This window comes from Pteropus alecto, unplaced genomic scaffold, assembly GCF_000325575.1.
Source record: "Pteropus alecto unplaced genomic scaffold, ASM32557v1 scaffold44, whole genome shotgun sequence".
In the NCBI taxonomy this organism is placed as follows: Eukaryota; Metazoa; Chordata; class Mammalia; order Chiroptera; family Pteropodidae; genus Pteropus; species Pteropus alecto.
The window spans coordinates 683,983-705,562 of NW_006436812.1; the positions used below are offsets into that span (position 1 = coordinate 683,983).

The 21,580-nt window shown below is 42.9% G+C and overlaps 1 non-coding gene across 1 annotated transcript; it reads left to right on the forward strand.

Annotated features, from left to right (window-relative positions):
* The first annotated feature begins 16,677 nt into the window (after positions 1 to 16,677).
* On the forward strand, positions 16,678 to 16,796 carry LOC112481646. Its single transcript, XR_003046983.1, has one exon. It is a non-coding gene; the product is annotated as a 5S ribosomal RNA (ribosomal RNA).
* Positions 16,797 to 21,580: the final 4,784 nt, after the last annotated feature.

The window sequence follows — 21,580 nt, forward strand, 5'->3', positions numbered from 1 at the left end:
GATGATCAGGCACTGTTCTAGATCGGGTGACCGCTCACTACCTCCCTTTTTCTTGGCTGCAGTCTCCTGAGTAGAAGGTCGTGGCTATAGTTTGTTTACATGTTCACTGATCTCTCTGAGACGTGGGCATGATATTTCCAGCTCCCCCAGATTTGTGGACACAAACAGGGGGCTGAGTTGCCACGTCTGTCTCTCCCTTGGACTTTGCACATCCAACGTGGGCTCTCCCATTGGAGAAAAATGACTTTAAAACTTCAGCCACAATGTGTTTCATTTAGAAGCAAAGAGTGAAGAGAAACCTGCACAAATAAACCCGCGACTGAGAAAACTTGGTATCTCACAGCAATATTTTTATCTTGTTAGTGTTACTGGAGAATATTTGCATAGCAGGAAAAAGAACTTTTAACTCGTTTCCTTATCTCGCCTTCTTACCGTGGAGAATATTTTCTCCCTGCAGGTGTATCTCCCTATTGAATCTGGCGTTTAAAGGAAATGTCATCAGGACCTGTGATGAAAATTGAATTTTCCCTGTGCCTAAGGTTGACTTTCTTTAACTAACTTAGCCGACTCCCAGCCTGAGATGGAGGCAGGCCTTCTGGTCTCTGCTTTAACTCTGGTATTCTCTTCCCGTTTCAACTTCTTTGATGGGCTTCCCCGTCCACCCTCCCCACCTCTGCTGCCTGTGGTTTGCCTCTCTTGCCTTTCCTCTGTGTTCATCTCTCTCCTTCTTGAACTGAAAAGTCCCTAATCTTTTTCTTCCTGTAGCTGGTTTCAAAGTCTGGGAAGTTGGCAGTTCCTCTTCCCTTATTGACTCTGTGCCTCTCTGTTTCATCCCAATACCGGATTTCCCTTCCACACAGGTAAGAGAGTAAGGGGAGATGTAGAAACGGAAGGGCTGGCAGGTTTTTTTTAACCCTCAAGTGACCTAACTGCCACCGAAACTTAGTATTCTGACCATTTCGATGGCCACCTCTAATCCTCTTCTAGGAGGTGTCAGCTCATCCTGCGGATGAATGTTAGATGACCTCTGATGCATGTTCAGCCCAAATGTAGGGCCCCAGCAGCCCTCCACACCCAGAGACTGAGCCCGAGGTGGACTTGGCTGCATGCAGCTTCTTCTCAGCCTTTAGGGAAAAGATCGGGTGGACATGGCAACAGGACAAGTTATGTCACCAGATGCTTTGCCCTAAAGGAGAAAGTGAAAAACCCTTTCTGCCAGTGTCTGGTCCAGCCAGAAGTCGCACACACAGGGGTATATACCCACTTGCTTAAATAACTGGAATGTATCATCGGAAACTGTGAGTTAGAACAGAGGGCCCTGTATATGGACCGCTGGAAGCACCCCACCCTCTGGGCTGAATAAACAGCCAGGAAGCATGATGTCTGCTCAGGGTTTTGGTTGAAAATAGTCTCCTTCAAATAAAAGGACCATATAATTTATTGACACTTTTTCCTAAGGCAAAATTTCTATGGAGTAAATGCACAAATCTCAATTGTACATCTTGATATATTTTTACGTATGTTTTCACCAGATGCATATGTGTCTGGGTGTAACTGCCACCCAGATTAATATAGAAAATGTTTTCATCACCCCAGAAAGCTCCGTTATAACCCTTTTCAGTCACTAGCTACCTTCAGTATCCCCCACAAGGGCAGCTGCTTTTCTGATTTCTGTCACCATAACTTAATTTTGCCTGCTTGTGAATTTCACCTACATGAAATCACATAGTCTGTATGTCTACCCAGCGACAACAAAGAATGAACGATTTGCGACAACAAGGATGGATCTCAGAAACACTGTATTGAGTGACATAAACTGGGGTCCATTGGGGCGTCTGGGGACAACAGGTATAAAAGGAACCGTTCTGGGGAATCAGGACAAATTAAAACCTCAAGCTTGTGCTTGGGATAGCACAGGTCTAGTGTCTGGAAAACCCAGCTCTTGAAATAAGGTTTTGTTCTTTCCATAGGCAGTTCGGGCTCTGTTCTCGCTGTGGGTTACCTGCCTTTTCAGCGATTCTACCTTCTCTTTGGAGATTCACCTGTTTGGCCAGGGAGCAGTGAAACTGAGAGGGGAGTGAATGTGAGGCCTTTCTCGTGCCTTAGGAATAACTCCCCCTTCTCTCGGGTGGCCCACCCCTCACATTCAAGCCCTTTGTCCTCTCAATCCCTGCAGAATTGATCCAGTGTGACAGCAGCTCTCAACTCACGTGCACCCTTTCGGAAGCCATTGTTCCTCACCTGCTTCCACGCCCCTAGCAGAATTCAGGAATCATTAGCGTTTGATGATCTCGTGTTTCAAGGCTCCAATCTCTTGTACTTTGAAATTGAAATTCCTGAGCCTGCAAGGGACCCGTCCCTGACAGCTGCCGCATTGAACTTTCTCCTGCTTCCACAGCTTAGAAGCCCAGTCTCTCTTCTTTTCTTTCTGCAGTGCACGATCTGTCAGGAAGCTTCAGTCCAGGGTGTATTTGTGGAACTGGTAGCTCTGTCCGTTCCCCCTGTCCTTTCCCTATGTCAGGGATCAGATGACATTAGCTTGCAAACTTACTAACAAATATCAGGGTGGCGAAATGCCACACGACTATACATGCCTCGACTCTGCCTCTGAGGGAGGCATTAGGGGTACAATTACCCTTCCTGAAATCCATTTTCAAATTCCTGCTCTCCAGAACAACTCATCCTGCATTCAGGAATTGCTCTGGCTCCTTGTTGTCTCTGTGTGGCATTTGCTTAATCAGTAAAGTGGTCGTAAGTGCTTAACTCAGAGGTGAATATTCAATAACCTAGTGTCAGTGCTTAGCATAGTTCCTGACACATAGTAGGACTGGAATAAACGATAGCAGTCACCATTACGACACGTGGGAAACCAAGATACTTTTCACTCCACCAATCGCTTCATTATCATCTCCTGCCTCTATTGTTCTATGAGCATCCTCCTTGAATTTCTAATTCCATCTGCCAAAAATGCCATTTCAACTCCTCTCATCTGGCTAAGCCTACTTTTCCCATGAGACTCCTTCAGTAGAAAGTGAACTGGCACCTCATCTGGGCTACAATTCCCTACATTACTACTTCTGTACTTGTCTCATATTTCTGTCTATGGATCTGCCTCCACCATGTGGGCTCCTTGTGGACTGAGAGTTCTGGAATTGCTGGGGAGAATCGTCAGCCTTCTCTCTATAAATTAGTCCTCGCTGTCACAGAGGCATAGCTAGAGTTGTCTTCGTGTGAGGCAGCAGAGTCATAAATCAGTTCCCATAGTTGAAATCATCTTTCCTGGCACTTTTGATTTGGGAGTCATATTTGAAGCCCACGTTTATTCTCTCTTTTTCCTCCATGGTGTGTTTCTCTTGACTGATAGTCACAAGCATCTCTCACCGTACATCAGTTTCATCTAATGCCTCCCTTTCCTCGTGGCCTTCGAGGTAAAATTCATGTTGAACCAACAGGTGGTATGTTTACTCAGAATCTTTAAAATAAAAAAATGGTGAAAATCCATTTAGATGTTTTCATCTGGTGAGGCAACAATAAATGAATAATAATACAAATCATTACATTTTCGTAATATAATTATGGAATGATATAATTGTACATAATTTAGTAACATGGTAGTATGATTTCAGTGATTAACCTAATTCCTGGTACATGCTTCCAACCAATATGCTAACTATAAACAATTCTACCAAATGCTCAAACACAAACACAAAAATGTTTATCAACGTCCCTCTCCCTCCTTTTGGTCTCTAGGCCTGGAACACGGCTATCATCATCCGTCTTCTTTTCTTCTTCAGTCCTGTGTTGGGTCTCTTGTTTACTGAGTTCCACATAATCTTCTTTTTCGATTTATTTCCCCATTTTATTATAGGTCATCTTCTGACAGTTTCCTGAATAAAGACACATGAATTGTTGTTTTTTTTTTTTTTTCATACTTGCATATCTGAAAATTTATTATTCTGCCTTTTCACTTGATTGGTAGTTTAGCTAGGTATAGAAAGTTAAGTTGAAAATCACTTTTATCAAAAATTTTGATAACGGATCCATGGTCTTCCAGCATTTGCTGTTTCTGTTGAGATGTCTAGTGCCATCCTGGTTCTTCTTTATAGATTACATGTTGCTTCCTTCCCCACTTCTATTCTGGAAATCTTTTAGTCACTATCCTGTGTCTCAGCTGTCCTGAGGTTCCACAATGATGCATCTGGGTATAGAATTCTTCCTCTTCCTCTCTCTCGCTCCCTCTCTCTCTCTCCTTTTCTTGCTAACTTAATATGGACATACTTGATATGAAAACACACATCTTTCAGTTCTAGAGAGTGTGTTTATCATGATTTTTGGACAATTCTCTCCTGTTTTTATTTTCTGTTCTTTATTTTTGGAACATCTATTATTTAGATATTAGACTTCTTCGTGATTTTTAAAAATATACGTAACTCAAGTTGTCTGTCTTTTTGTTTTACTTTCTGGAGATTTATTAGACTTTATTCTTTAAACAGTCTTTTACTTAAACAATTTTTTCTATAATATTAAATTTTTTTTTCAGTTTATTGTGTTATTTGATTTCCCCACTCTCTGCTTTTTTCTTGCTTTATAATTGCAATGGCTTCTCTCTTATCTTTTGGAGATGATTTATTTTAGGCTTTTTGTGATTGTCTCTGGATTATCTATTCCTTTCAAAAAAATTTCTTGGACCCATTTTTATGGTCTTGCTCTTCATTTTGAAGGCTTTCCTCTAATGTCTGGAGGTCCTTGATGGACAGTTCACAACATTTAGCGATGCACTAAAATTCTCTGTGTGCATAGTGGAGAGAGGGCAACTGTTATCTGGTACATTTCACTTGAAAGTAGTCATCTAATGTTGCCTCCTTTGCATCAGAGAACCCAAAATGTTAGCAGTGGAAATCTGGATTTGATTTCCTGAGATTCTTCAGCCCTTAACTATTCCTGATGTCCCTTAATCTGTAGGCTCTCTGTAAAATTTTTTTTTTTTTTTTTTTCCAGAAATTAAACCTTTATGCTCTTGTAGTGGCCACAAGGGTCTGTGGAAGAAAACAGAGGGTCTGACTCTTTGCCATCCAATCTGTCTCCTTTCACCTGAATCCTTACTCCTTCCATTTTGGGTAGCTGATTCGTCCCAGTGGGTAAGTCTCACGGCTTCTGGAGGAGGAATCAGCTGCTCCACATATCATCCTTACCCCTCTCCAAGCACTTTGGTTGTAACTTCCTCCATTTTTATATCCCATTTCCTATTGTCTTCTATCCCATATTCTTTGTCCTTTTAAAAAATACCTGTCATCTTTCACTGTCATTTTGTCATGTTTTTGAGTGAAAGAACAGGTATGTATGGTCAGTTGGCCATTTTCCACCAATAACTTTTGAGTATCTTTCATTTGGGAGACATCCCTTTGAAGTCTCCAAGTGAAACATGAGTCGACGTTTGCAATGCCAAGCTTAGGTCAGTGTGAATCTTCTCTGGCTGTTGGATCATTTCTACGGTGACATAAAATTTCTTTCCATAAAGTCCTTTCTTCTCCAAAAGGACACAGTCCAAGAAAACCAAGTGTAGGACAAGGCAGCAGGCTTGATGAGACTGCTTTTATTGTTTTTTTCTCTTTGTTCTTGAATAGCATGATAAATGTTTGTTGGGTGGATGAGTGAATCATTGAATCAAAGTCTTGCCTGTTTGAAATGGTAGATAAAGCACATGAGGAAATCAGAACCTTGCTTGGTAAAAAATGATATTGACATTTGACCTATAAAAAATAATGGAACTGTTGTCTCCTCGATTCAACAATAGTAGACATTTATGGGTAATCTGCCATGTTCCAGGAGTGTGCAAGTGCTCCTGTCACCAATTTGTAAGATAAATAAGTTGACAGTTTTATTATAATTTGGTTTGTAATGTACAAATATATATAGATAGGTATTTTCTTTTTGTATGTTTATGTAATAATGCATATGTGATTAAAATATACAGAAATATATACATATAATTTTAAGTTAAAAACAAAAATCCATAACCCCATCACTTAATAAGGCATGCTATGATTGTTTTTAAATAACGGTAAAGTTATTTAAAAAGTAAAGACCCTTCAATCCCTTGTCACAGTGCCTCTCAGCGATTACAGTCGACAGGATTGTGTGTGTGTCTGTGTACGGCTGTCTTTCTTATGTACAAATAGAAACATCTTATACAGAGTTTTGATCTCTTTTCCACTTAATAAATCTTAGAGATCTCATTCTTTTTAAATAGCGACATACTAGTTTGCGCTATAAATGAAGCATATTTTAATCAATCTGCATTAGACAATTTCCTTCCAAATTTTTACTGTTACAAAGTCATCACGATAAGCTTCCTTGTACTTATACTTTGCATGGCAACTCAAGGTGGGTTAAAGACATGACTTCAATGACCTCTCCAGTTTGGTTTGAGATTTGGTATCCAGACAGTGTCGTCCTCTGCCTGGTGCCTGCATGGCATCCAAACATAAGGCAAATGTGAAAAAGTTGTAAAGAGCCTAGCTTTCCGAGAATTCTGAATACCCGGGGTAGAAATCCATCCACTTCCAAAGAAAATTTTCAGCCCCATGTCCCAAACTCTCCTCTCACTTGGATGCAACAAAGCCCCCTTTTAATTAATAAAACGGACCATTATCACTACCCCCTCTCTGCCTCCTGAGAACGATCTGTTCAGGTCCATAATCCTCTTGTTGAGTGAGGGATAATGGCTTTCCTCACATCCTGGTAAAGCGGAATGAACCAGCTCCTCCTTTGTGCTCCCATGACACTTATTCCCACTTGCTTGGGAGGCCAAGGATATCTAGAACTTTCTCCGTCTATATCAGAGAGGACAGGGAGTGTGGTGATAGAACCTTCTTCTGTATTGATTCTTACTAGGCAGAATGCCTTTCCTAGTTAGCCAGAGTGAAACTTTAGAGTGGAAAATTCCAGATGGTTTTCAAGGTGAGAGCCCATGGTCAGAAGCGTGGAACCAGGCGTGGGGTGAGGCGAAGCTGTAATGAGGAAAGCAGATAATGAAAACGGAAGCTGAGTGGTTTGGAGACTACGTGATTCGAGAAGCAGAGCACCAGCAGGCAGTCTTTGTGTGGTCCGGGGCATCTCGTTGGTGTAAACAAGTGGGGTAGACTCACATGAGCCCATCTCCCACGTCACCAGAGTCATTTGTCCACGTGTTTGTTTTACGACTGCTCCGTGAGGTCCTCGAGGTCTGGGGCTGTGTTTTATCTGTCTCAGTCTCAGCACTCAGTGGAAGGGTCTGACTCACAGTAGGCACTCGAGTTGGTTCGTTCCATGACAACTGCATTTCACCAGTGGAATCGCTTCTTAAAGCAAAACCCTGCATCTCTGGGCTTCACTCCAGACTGAAATTAGACTCTGTAGGGGGTGAATCCTGAGAATCGGTTGTTTAGACAAGATCATGGGGTGGTTCTTATGTGTCCAGCTCTTCTGCTTTGTGGTCCGGAGTGTGGACATCATCACTTTTTAAACACTATGCTTCTCATCGCTCCAGTGTCCTGTGAGTGGCAAATATGACACATCCCTATGGAAGGACCCTGTCTTCAGACTGTTCCAGTCAGTTTCCCCTGAGACTACAGAGACTACAGAGGAATTTGTAACATTTCTCCGTGGGAAGCCAGGAGAGGGTGTGTTTCTTTCTTTCCCAGGGGTCCAGGCTATATGGACAGGCTGCAGCCTGGATGTGCTTGGGTATTCCGCCCCGAAAGTCACATTCCTTCCGAGATATTTACAATGGCAGAGATAATGGGTTATTGATGAACCAATCAGCTGGGATGGCCCCTGGTGAATTAGCTGTTGGCCACTGGCCTGCCTGGATAAGGAACTATTGCTGAGCTCAGCAGCAGCTGGAAAAGGTCTAAATCACGCCCATCACCTCCTGCAATGCCAGTAATCTCTGTTAAAGCTGCTACCCCAGCCAATTCCTCATATGGGGAAGCAACTATTTAATTTATAGGTAATTGAAGGCTTGGAGCCTTGGAATCAAACAGATGAGGCTTTCACTCCTGGCTCCTCCTCTCCTTCCTAGCTGTGTGACAAATGCAAGTTATTCAACATCCCCAAGTTTCAGCTTCCTCTCCTGAGAAATGATAACCCTGTTACTGATTTTGCAGTGTCGCTGTAAACAGGACACGAGGTGATGAATGTAGAGCATTTCACAGTTTACAAAGCACTTTCGCATCTACTGCCTCATTTAATTTTCACAGTAATCCTATGAGATATGTGTCATGAACTCGTTTTTATACGTAAATACTACAAGTTTCAGAGGGTTTGAGTATCTTACTCAAGAATGAGCTCCTCCCTCATTCCCACTACTCACACATTTTATAGACGAGGAAACAAATATTCAAGAGGGCACGTGATTTGCACACAGTCACATGATCAATAAATGGTCAGCTTAGTAGCTTCCTATAGTCCTTAAAATAAAATCTAAACTACGTATGTTGACTTTTAAGGACCCAGTTGAAACTGGTTTCTATCTACCTCTCTCTTTAATTGTAGAAGGTTGAAAAAAATAGCCCCAATTCTTCACTCCACCTGGAATTCAGGCCCTTTGCAATGTAATTTCATAGCATTCTTCTATTCTGACTCTGAGCTCAGCCATATGACGTGCTTTGTCTAATGAAATGATGGTGTGACAGCTCTGAGCCTCGCCTTAATGGACATTGCATGTGTTCATGCACACTTGTGCCTTTGTCATTGTCATGAGAACAGGTCTGGGCGAGTCTGCTAGAGGTGAGACACGGGGAGCAGAACTGAGAGCTGATCTTGAGCTGACCCCTGATTTAGGCACAATAGACATACTGTTGTATATCGCCAAAGTCTGTGGTGGTTTGTTATGCGGCATTGCTGTGCCGAAAGTAGCCGATACGCTAACCTCATCTCCCTCTCTCACTACCCTCCATTCACCCTGGCTTTCCTTCAGTCCCTCACACAAGCCCAGCTCCTTCTTGGTTGCTCTGCCTGGGATGCACACTTCTCACTGCTGTGCAGACTTCGCTTCTCATCCTTTAAGTTTCAGCTTGAATGTTACCTCCTTGGAGAGAACTTACCTGGCTGTTCTGTCTGAATTAAGATGTAATGTGACATTCTACATGTTCTCTATTACAGTACCCTGTTCTTTTCCATCATAGCTTTTATTACAATTTATAATCGTGAGTTGTTTTTAGCTTAATGAAGAACATGATGACAGGACTGATGGACATTGTATTCATCGCTCTATTCTTAGCACTGTACACAAGGCCCAGAACAGAGCATACTCTCAGTACGTAATTGGTAAATAAATGGACACAATAATGAATGAATTGGCCAAACCAAGATTTCAGCTTTTCACTCTTTACTCCCTTCCTTCCATGCCATAATCATAGCATTGTTGGAGATTTAAGGCTTATTTTTTTTTGAGAACTCTATCTAAAATGCACAATTACCTGATAATGTTTAGTCCGTTTAGCTAGCATCTTTTTTTTTTTATCATCAGTTTACACTCAAGTGAGTCACTTAACACTTTAAGGGATTAGCTGACAGTCGGCTGAGAGAAGAGATGGAAAATAACTCGGGGTAGATCAGAACATGGGGATAAAAGCTTCAGGAGAAAAGAAAGGGGGTCTGACACTGAGGCAAGAGCAGTTCTGGGGTTCAGCCATGGCTCCCTTCTACACGGAGTAATTCTGACTCCTGTTGTCAGCTGTTGTTACAGCAAGTGGCTGACGTGTCGAGGTCTCCAGATTTATTTCGGAGGAGAGACACCTGGATGCAGGAGTGGTTTTCATCTTCGTGCAGACAAACATTACAACCCGGGCAACTAGTCACCACCCTCTAGGACCCAGAGCTTGACATACCTGGGGTCTTGCTGCCCCAGGTGCTCTGCCAGAGTGTCTTCTCTGGACCAATATCCAGGAGGACCAAAGCCTTGGGGACTCAGCCGTTTTGAGTTTTCTTATACTACAAAGAGACAGAGACCAGGAAGGTGGATGTACCTGTGGTCAAGTCAGAATCTCGAGCAAACAGCCCACTCAGCACTGATGTGGGAGACCAGGTACAGAGAATGCAGAAGTCAAGGTGAAGATTTAGCCTTTTGTAGCAGAGCCGGGGGAACACCTAACAAAAATAAACTCCCTGTTGGTCCCCAAAGTTAGATGGCTTACACGGGACAGATTCTACTCGCTGCTCTAGTTATGTGAGACATTGCCTCAAATGACCAGAAATTTCTAGTGTAGAATGTCTGATTGAGCTGTGATAATCCTATGGCAGTGGTTTTCTAAAGTATGTTCCTGAAAGTAGGTTTTTTTTTTTTTTTGTAAAATATTAACATGAATTTTAGGGGGGCAAAAAGAATTCTCTGTAGAAATAAATTATGAAAACATTGTATACTTTATCTTCTCTTGGAGAGTCGCATGCATGTTTGCATATTAAAGGCTCTGACAAGTCCTGCAAAGAAAAACAAAACATTAAAAAATTCTTCATCTAAATTTTCATCTCTATCTAAACTTATTTCACTAAGGAACCTCCTTCCTTCCTTCCTTCCTCCCTCCCTCGCTCCCTCCCTCCCTTCCTTCCTTCCTTCTTTCCTCTCTCTCTCCATTTTCCTCCCTCCCCTTCTCCTTCCCTTCCTTTCTAGTCAATGCCAGTTAACATAATTCTGCAAATCACAATTTGTGACATATCGACCTTGAAAAATTTTTTCCAGCATGTTCTATTTTGTGTTTATGGTTAAAATGATACAAACAAAAAGAAGCAGAATGATGATTCATTGAGCTCCTTCTGTGTTTCAGTCATTGAGCTGAGCAGGTTTCTTATTCTCAAAACCACAGTGAAACAGGGAATATTATTAATTTCTCAGATGAAGAAACTGAGGCACAGAGAGGTTGAGTTACTTGTTCAGGGTCGTATGAACAGTAAAATGAACTGGCCAGGTGCAAACTCAGACGATCTACCCCCGAGTCTGTTCTTTTAGGCATCAGGCTATTAAAGTCTGGGAAATAAAAGATAGTCTCCTGACTAGCCAGAAAAAACCATTCATTCTGTGTTCTAAAGAATTTGTGGTCGTACCTTTATTTCAACTGAGGTATGCTGACCAAGAGATCTCCATGTTTCCAGGAGACACACGAGTTAAACTGTCAGCCAGTGGCATCAAAAGAGATACACTGAGTCTACTTGCAAGCTCGGTGGGCTGGGAAGGCTGTGCCTGAACCATTTCCATTTCCTCTGCGATGCGTGGATGAACGTGATCAATAATTATATCCCGTGGTTACATGCAATGTATAATTATATCTATTTACCAGTTAGTTTTATTTTCCGAAGGGAAAGTACACAGCCTGCTGAGATTTAGATGAAGAATAAATAGATCTGTCCTCGACTGCATTACAGACATCGCAGCATCCTCCAGACATCTTCACACAGTGTGGGGCTGGCTCCGGCCCTCTGCCCTGAATCCTGCCAAACGCGATTCGTTCATCCCTGTCCTGTTTACAGAAGGAGGAAATCCCCTAGGTTCCTCCGACCTCATGTCCGCCTTACTTCTTATTCCGCATCCCGTTTCTACACTATAGCACAGTAGAAAATGCAAGGATTTGGAGCCAGACAGAATCCTTGACTGATTTCCAGTCCTATTTTTGATGCTTTTGTTTCCTGCACTGAGCGCTTTCTTTGTGTTACTTTATCCTATTTCCCAACAACTCTGTACAGCAGATTCTATTGTGACCCCCATTTTGAAGAAGAGAAGGTTGAGTTTTAGGGTAGTTAAGTAACCTGATCACCCAGGTCATCCTATTTGCATGGTTCATGCTAGACAGAGTGGTGTTGTATTAGTTATCCACCACTGACAAATCACCTTAATATGAAGCAGCTTAAAACAGCGATATTAATTATTTCACGGTTTCGGTGGATCAAGAATCCAGGCATGGGTTAGCTGGTGTCCTTGTCTTAGGGTCCCTTAACGCTGTCATTGGGTGCTAGCTGAGGTTGCAGTCTCATCTGAAGGTCTGACAGGAGGACTTAATTCTAAGCTCACCGATGTGCTTATTGGCGATTCATTTCCTCGCAGGCTGTTGGACCAAGCTCTCAGTTCGAGCTGTCGGCCAGGGGTCTTCTCAGTCCTTGTCATGTGGGCCATCCGCAGAATACTTTAAAACGTGGTGGTTTCATTAGGGTGAGCAAGAGAGCACAAGAAAGAGAATACCAATGAGACAGAAATCACCATCGTTTGTAACCTAATCACGGACGTGATGTCTCATCATTTTTATTGTGTTCTATTTATTAAGAAGCAAGTCACTAGCTCCAGTCTGCACTCGAGGGGAGGAGATTACACAGGACCATGGATACAGGAGGGAGGGAGCACTGGGGACCATGTCAGGAGCTGCCTACTGCAAGTGGTTAAGAGCCTGGGCATTAAGGCATGGTTTTGCCAGCTCCGCCACTTGGTAACCTCAGGAAAGCTTTGCACCTCCTCTAAGTCCCCATTTTCTTATCTTCAAAAAGGTATAATAATTCCTACCTCATACAATTGTCGTTAGGATTAAAAAAGATGTTAAGTACCTGACAATGTTCTGGTTTCCTTCTCCAAACCACTGTTGGCCAAGTGGCTGTAGAATCATCTGGAATCTATCCTTTCCCATGTAGCCTCTGGAGAGGTGTTGAGCAGAGGAAAGAACCGGGGTGCTGGGGACGGGTATTCTAGCTCTCTAATTTGCTCTGTCATTTTATACATATTTCCCCCTCTTCTCTGGGACTTTGTTTATTCATCTGTAAAGGTAGGGAGTTTAATAAAGATAGCAAAATGATTTTTCTTTCTGTGCCAATTCTAAATGGTTGGCCATGGATTTCTAGAGCTTTGTATTGTCCACTGCTGTGCAGGAGCCAGTTCCCACAGGCTCATGAGAGCTGACCGCGCATGTCCCTTACTGACTCTGTGTTCAGTGATGTCACGGTGAAGTCAGCCATGATGGGAATGTTTCTACCGTGGATATGAACAGATGCTACAAACCAGATCTCTCTCTCCTACCCGCAGTCCCCAACCTGAGAGCAAGTCATTAAACATTTACCATTGCACGACTGTTTTCCAAGCTCTGTGGGGAAGAGGACAATAATTGATTGCAATGCCCACCAAAAACTCAGGAAGAGGATGTGGAAGAATGAGGGACTGATGCATATTTGCTATCTCTGGCTAGTTAATTTCTATCATCCTCCACGCACTGACATTCTTGGAGTGTGTACATTTTTAGGAGGAAGAATTACTGGAGCGGGGGAAAGGTTGCTAGCACAGGCTCTGCCTCTGAAATAAAAGGCATAATATAATGAAGCTCAGTTTATCACCTGCTGATAGTGTTCCCTCATCTTAGTTTCTTTAAATTGTCCAAGAAACTAGAATCTGAGTAATGCTCAGACAGGCTCCTTAGAAATGTTGGGCTATTTCTTCCTTTCTCTGAATGGATGGAATGGAAGCGTTTTAAATAATACATATGCTATGAAGTTAGTACTGTACACAATTGCGTACCTGGCTCTTCTCAACCACAACTACTGTTACCTGGTAGGTAGGTGTGTCAATCAGGGCATGCCAGAGAAATAGAGCCTATAGGATATATATTTATTATGAGCAATTGGCTCATGCAATTGTGAAGGCAGAGAAGTCCCATGACCTGCCAGCTGCAGGCTGGAGACCCAGGAAAGTCAGCGGTGTGATTGAGTTTAAAGGCCTGGGAAACCAGAGTAGCTGATGACATTAGTCCCAGTTCGGAGGCAGGAGAAGATGAGATGAGAAGTCACCGCTCAAACAGTACAGCAGGAAGAAAGGGGCAATTTCCTCCTTCCTCTGCCTTTTGTTGTCTTTCTCCACGGGCTGGGCGAGGCCCACCCACACCGGGGAGGGAATCCGCCTCGCTGACCTCATCTGGAAATGCCTTCACAGGCACACACAGAAAGAGTTTTTAATCTGGGCACCCTGTGGCCCGGTGAATTTGACACATAAAATTAACCGCGATGGTAAACAAGAGGTTGTTCCCAATTCCCCCACACCCCGACCCTGAGAGTTGAAGATCAGAGATGCCCGAGTTAAAAAGATTTGCCAACAATTACACAACGAACGGCCAGGCTGGAGCTAGAATTACCCAGGTCTTCTTACTACAGCCCTTGCTCGTTAGACTCTAGAGTGAGAAAACCGGGGGTGTGTTGGGGAGCAGGAGGTGGGACAAACTCTCCTGGTTGCCCCTTCATGCAATTCTGATGGTCTCCAAAGGAGTGAGATGTGGCCACAATCACGACGTGTTACTCAGAGAGGAGCTAATGACATAATCATGGACTTTCAACAGTCAATTATTGCAATTACTGGAAACCACTCTCTTGTCATATTTCATTTAGCATAAAACAGCACAAAGGAGGCAAGTGACACCAAGGGTCCTGGGCCCATTGTCGCTGCCCTCACTGGAGCAGGCACCTAAAAAGGAGAACGCCAACCCCAATAAACTATTTCTGCAGAAGCCATTAGGCTGGGTGACATGTTCACTTAGGGTGACATTTATTGATCATGTAAAACACGCACACTGTATAATATGATTAAACAAACTCAGCCAGTTGCAGAGAGAGCCAGCTGAACCGTGTGTGGTGGCTGGCTCTGTAGCAAGGACTTCGTGGCACTGGTTGGGAGCACCTAGCTCTGGGTAGGAACTACATACAGCGTGTTTCTGTCAGTGATCATTCATTCATTCATTCATTCATTCGACAGGTGTTTCTTGAGTGTCCACTATATGAGGGGAACTGTGGTAGGTACTAGGGATAAAATGATGAATGAGACCCACAGTTGTCCCTATCCCCATGAAGCTTGTAGTCTAGTGAGCAACACAGGTATCAGCAGAGTGATCAGCACGAATCACAAACAGAAATAAACGCTCAGAAAGAAGGCTCATGGTTCAATGTGAGTCCATAATGAGGAAATCTGACTAGGCGATCGGACTAGGAACACCGAATAATCATGACATTTGCTATTCGTTGTTCACCTGCCGGAGTGGGTTGAATAGCATCCCCTGAAAATTCATCATCGCCTGGAACTTCAGAATGTGATCTTCTTTGGAATGGGGTCTTCGAGGATTTAATTAACACTCTTAAGGTGATTTGTACTGGATTTGGGGCGGGCCTTAAAGCCAACGATTGCGATGACTGGTATCTTCATAAGAAGAGGAGAGGACACAGAGACACACAGAGAGACACAGGCAGAAGGACATGTGAAGACAGGGGCAGAGACTGGAGTGAGGCTGCCACAGGCCAAGAAACGCCTGGAGCCCCAAGACTCTGGAAGAGGCAAGGAAGTGTTCGTCCCTAGAGCCTTGGGCGAGAACATGGCCTTTCTGACAACTTAACTTAGGACAGCTGGCCTCCATGACTGTTGGAGAATAAATTTCTGTGGTTCGTAAGCCACCCGATGAGTGGACATTTGTTACGGCAGCCCTAGCCAACTAATGCGCTAGCCCTAGCCAACTAAGTGACTAAGTGTTAGAACTAGGGGTGCCTGTGCAGGAAGACGTTACACACAGCTCCTGCCTTCAGGGAGTTCAGAGTCTTGTTGGGGGAGATAGGCAGTAAACAGATACCTAAAATCTTCTCTGTTAAGGGCTAAGATGAGGGGGCACAAGGAGAGAGATCTAGCTCAGGCTTCGGCATCTTCAATACCCAGAGATGAGGCTGACAGCACAGTATTCATTACCCCTGTCACATGTCACCTGAGCCCTGACTTACATCCCCAATGAAACATGTAACGCTGGAGTTCATCTTTGTCATCCTTAACTAATGTCCAATGTGTAAGGATCTCTGGCTGCATTCCCATTTCCTGGGTGTTTGGAAGTATCCTAACTTCCAAAGAAGAAATCCTGCTTCATTTCTTATTTAATTTTTACTTCATACCCTAGAACTTCCCTAGAACTTCCATGCCCATGGCAAAGAAACTCACCATAGATCACTCACCTGTACCTTCTAGGCCCCTAGCTATTAGGGAGATGAAATTGGTCAGACTTGGGATTTGGGTATTAAAGGGGAGGTGGGGACAAGGATGTCTCCCCAGTTTCTGCTTTGGGATACTGTCGCTTCCTGGAATAGGGAATACAGGAGGTCAAATAGGTATGCCTGAGGAGCCGGGAGCTCAGACTTGGGTTTACTGAATTTGAATTATCTGGGGAACATCCAGCTAGAGATAGCTGATCAGCAGTTGTCTGTGTGACTCTGTCTGGAGTAATAAGAGGTGTCTGAGCATTTTGAATTCCATTACGGTCATCTCTGATGATGCATCTCTGTCTGAAAACCAGACTAAGCTAATAAACTTTAATTGTACTTAAGATAGTGAAAAGGCGGGGCTCACACCTCCTGTATAATGTCATATACTCCACAGACTCCAAGAAAAAGAAGAGATAGGGATCTTGACGAGCTATTGCATTCATCCACCTGACTCCTGGTAACTATTCTGTTAGAGTGAAGGTAGCCAGGAACCCATAGGGTGTGGAGATTTGCAATAATGCGATTTCAACAGGAAGCTGGAAAGTTTAGTCCTTAGAGGTCCAATTTATCTTCTTCAGGTGGTAGCAGTCTAAAAATATTTTCTGGAATATCAATACTCTGCCTTTGGTGATAGGGGGTTGCTATTATTTTAAAGATGTCTCCTTCAGTGTCTATGGCCATGCCAACCTGAACGTGCCCGATCTCGTCTGATCTCGGAAGCTATGCAGGGTTGGGCCTGGTTAGTACTTGGATGGGAGACCACCTAGGAAGACCAGGTGCTGTAGGCGTAAAAAAAAAAAATGTCTCCTTCGAGGAAGTGCTCACAAATCTTGGCCTTCCTGGTGTGAGTGTGCAATCAGCAAGGAATCGATGGAAATTTATTCTTCTATATAGTGGTGTTTTCACGATGCTTTTTGGTTCACAGAAAAAAGATAGAGAAAGTGGACATGTGTCCATATCTATAAATAACAGATATATGTGGAAGGGAACGGGGGAGAACAGCCTTACCTCTCAAATATAAAAGATGGGGAGAAAAAAGTGAAGTTGGAGAGAGAAACACAGGAATTTTAAGCTAGGGGTTTAACTGCTTTGTCTTTATTTTCTCATCCGTAAATGGAGATAATAAGACCCTTCTCCCACTGGGATGCTCTAAGGATTAAACGAACTATTACTGCAAAGCCCTTTCACAGAGACTGGCATATAGTAGATGCTCAATAAATGGCAGCCTTTACTTAAATTTTAAGTAATGGAGGGCCCACTCCCCAAAAGAGCAGGTGCTATTGATTGCAATTTCCGAGTCTACTCATGGATATTTTCCTGTAACATTAAATTTAGCTTGTGTGCTCCATGAGGGCTAGGAGCATGACTTAATAATCATAATGATAATAATTATAATAATCATAACAATGACAGTAATCATCATAATAATAGCAAGCATATATTGAGCAAGTCCTGTTTGGAATACATGATGTGCTTGTATTATCTCATTTAATCTTCTCAACAACGTAGTGATGTTTCCCTCAATTTTTCCATTTTCAGGTGTGGAAAGGGGAGCAGGGTGAGAGAGAGAGGGAGAGAGAGAGAGAGAGAAAGAGAGAGAGAGAGAGAGAGATCAACGCTATCTTATTTATCTTGATATTCCCAGTATCTTGAAAAATCACTAGCAAAATCAAGCTTTATGAAGGTAGGTGAATTAATGATTGAACAAATGCATGAAAATACTGGGTAGATGAAGATAAAGAAATAAGTCATAGGGACCTAAAATCCTGGCAGGCTTGACTCCTCCCTCCTTTGGGACCTACCTCTTAGCCCCAGGGACCTGGGCATTTCTAGAGCATCCTTTGGGTTTTTCTCCCCTTAAGAGCTGAGCCAGGCAGTCACTGCACCACCTTTCCTCTTCATGGCTCTAATTACGTGCTCATTGGCATGCAAAGACTTCCTCAGTCCTGTCCTTGACAAGGAGTAGAAATTCGGTGAGACTCGTACCCATTAGGGCCTTTTACGATCACCATTATGTAACAAAGAGCATCTGCAGCCCGGGGAATTATTGCAAGCTTTTATTTTGTTTTTAGCGTAACTGTCTCCTCACGCCTTCTTCCTTGAATGAGTGTAGAAAGAGTTATAACTGTGCCCTGTTTCTCTCAGGTCAGAGCCTGTGGTGGATAGCATTCAACTCCCTTCTGCTTTCTCAATAGAAGCCCAATTTTGTTCTGGTCTCTACCCTTCCCCTGAGCGGCATGTCCCTCCAGGTCAGCTGACCTCACTCTCAGTCTTGGATGGACCTGATGGTCTAAGAACTGTGAAAGACAAGATTTCTCCTCTTTTTTCTCTTGCTCCCTCCTCTCCTTCTTCTCTTCACTCAGTAGAACAGTAAAAGGAAGAATTGTTGAAAGGGCTAGAGTAGGTTTATTTATAGGAAATGGAATGATTTGTCTGGGTAGGAAGGCTGCAGCTTCTTGGTGTCCATCTTGTAGGGGAAAATCACATATCCGCCTCTCTCAAAAGAGAGAAGAAAGGTCTGGATACAATATAAGCAGCCCAGAGACAGGACAGACAGTTCAGGAGTCTCTGTAAAGAAAGAAACAAACAAACAAAAAAACCAAGCAACCGATCAAATATAAATACCTATCTGAACAGGCCAGGCAATACCCCTTTTGACAACTTTCTTAAAATGTTAGGACTTTGAATCCCTATCTCTTCTTTCATGCCTGAAAATTGGTACCATATTTGAGAGCCACTGAAACGAAAAACCAAAAAAGCCCTGTGATTTTTCTCCTTAATTTTCTAGTAGGTTTCTGTATTAGAATGTTCGCCATGAGAAACAGACCCCAAATGAACAAGATCCAGGAGGTACCATGCTAGTGAGTCGATGGACCATCAGGCAGGGCCACCTATACAAAAGCTATGGTGTTTCGAGACACTAAAAAGGCATCCCAACCACCTCTGGTACATAAACCAGAGGCTGTAAATCAACTATTCTTCAGTGCTCACATCTCCTATTAAGAGATAGATAGGAAAGGTCGAAGCCAAGTTCCTGAGTAGTGAAGGCTGGGGTCGGACAGTCTCAGGCTGGAACCAGGACTCGGCCGACCCCTCTTGTGCCCCGAGATGCTCTACAAAGATGCGCTTGAATGCCACACATATTGGCCAGGTGACTGTCCCAAGGATATTTATTTGGCCAATGCCAAAGACAGGATTCAAACTCATTTTTCTGATTCTGATTTTAGCACATTTTTTTTTATTTCATTTCCCCTATTCTTTCCAGAGTCAATTCCTAAGAACTTAGAAGAAATTGACTTAACGCTCCATGTTTCATGGAACAAGTTATTTGTGAAATATCTTGAATCTGATCACTGCTTTCAAGATCCTGAGTATAGCTATTTTGGGGTCTGCTGTAATTAGGGATGTGTCCCAAGTTTGGGAGTTGATTACATTTTTGATTTTCCAAATTAGCATGAGACGGCCATCGTTGAACACTGAGTGAGAGACAGCTCAAGGGGCTCAAGCAGAAACAAGCTCGGCATTAATTATCTGCCCCAGGGTGTCACTCTCTGTGGACAGGGTAGTCTAAGCAATTCCAGCCTCTGGATCTGACATGGCTTACTTGGTGCTGGGAATAAATCAAAAGGACTTTACCCACAGTCCAGAGTAAATCCATGAATGGAACAATCCAGCAACTCTTCAGTAAATCCATGGGTGTTTTTATCCCATTTATTATTTTTCTCAAATTAGAAATCGTGAGCTCATGCTGACACTCAATCACGACTTTTCTTCACCTTATTTGGGAAGCAGAGAATGAGTCCTTTTCTTCTCTGAAAAAAAGGGGTAGAGATTTAAATATAAAAGAGCAAGCAAGCAGGATTTCCTTTTTTTTTTTAATTGTATATATTTCAGGTGTAAATATATGATTTAATATGTGTCCGTTGTGAAATAATCACACAATCAAGCTAATTAACCTACCCAATGAACTCACGGTTACCTTGTTTTGTGAAGACACTTAGTATCAAGTGTACGTTACGCTATCGATACCTATACATTTTTGTTGCTATACATATATACCGTTCTCTACATCAGACCTCCAGAACATATGCATCTGGAACTTCGTTCCCTTTGACTAACGTCATTCCGTTTTCCCTCCTCTCAGCCTCCGGTAACCAGTATTCTACCATCTGCTTCTATGATTTCGACTATTCAGATTGCGCAAATAAGTGAGATCATACAGTATTTCTCTTTCTGTGTCTGGCTTATCTCACTTACCATAATGTCCTCCAGGCCCAGCAATCCCGTTCTGGATATTTATCCCAAGGAATTAAAGTCAGGATCTTGAAGAGAGACTTACATTCTCGTGTTCACTGCAGCATTAATCACAGCAGCCAGATATGTGATATGGAAACAGTTGAAATGTCCAACAACAGATAATGGGTTAAGCAAATGTGAGATATATATATATACGTATGAGGCTGAATAATATTCCACTGTGTGTGTGTGTGTATGTGTGTGTGTATACAGCCCAGAGACAGGACAGACAGTTCTAGGAGTCTCTGTAAAGAAAGAAAGAAACAAACAAAAAAACCAAGCAACACATATGTATATGTGTATACACACACACACACACACACACACACACACACACACACACACACAGTGGAATATTATTCAGCCTCAAAAAATAAGGAAGCAAGGATTTCTAAACACAGTGTCCTTAATCAGAGGACTGACGGTGTTTCCCCTTAACTTAGTTTTTTTGTGTGATATCTTCTTTATGCGCAAATGTGCAGCTTACCTTTCCAGAGGGATACAAGCCTTTAGCTTGCTTTGTGTTAGAACAATAGACCTTTTACAGCTTAATCCTGTTTTCAACAAAAGGGGGCAGTGGTGGTACCAGGAGGTTTCAGATCCTGTTTAAATTAGTCCCCAAGTCCCCAAGTCCCCAAGTCTTCTATAACTACAGGTTAAGAGACTAAGATTTGGGACAGAGAAACCCAGGTTTAAGTGTGGGCGCTGCTAAATTGTAACGATGTGAACTCGGATAACTCATCTAACCTCTTGCGACCACCATTTTCTCATCGGTAAAATGGGAGCAATAATTGTACCTCATAGGTTTTTGGGAAACCTGTGTATGATCAAGTATGTGAAATTTCTATTACAGTGTCTTTCAAAGAATGAATGCTCCATAAATGTTAACTTTTACTGATTGTATTCCCCCCCTGCAGTCCAGGCCTTGGGCATAAGGGGGCTGACTTATCTCCTCAATTATGATCCTCCACCATTACTCAAGTCCTCATTTCGATTACTGGCGTGACACCAGACTCACTTGGGAGCTCTGACGTAGTGAGGCATTATAAAGGGTTAAGTTAGGATCTGTGTTTTGGAGAAAGCCTGTAGTACCGCCTGGTGCCAGAGAGGGGCAGCACACCGCCACCAGCACTGAGGGTCCGGTCGCGGCTGACTCGAGCTCTCTTTAGTAGGTAGGGCTCACTAGTCCAGCCGGGAGGCTGGAGTCTCAAGAAAGCTAGTTAAGGAATCTCAGGTGAAATGAAAGCTAAGATGAAAATAGCACAAGAGCTGAGGC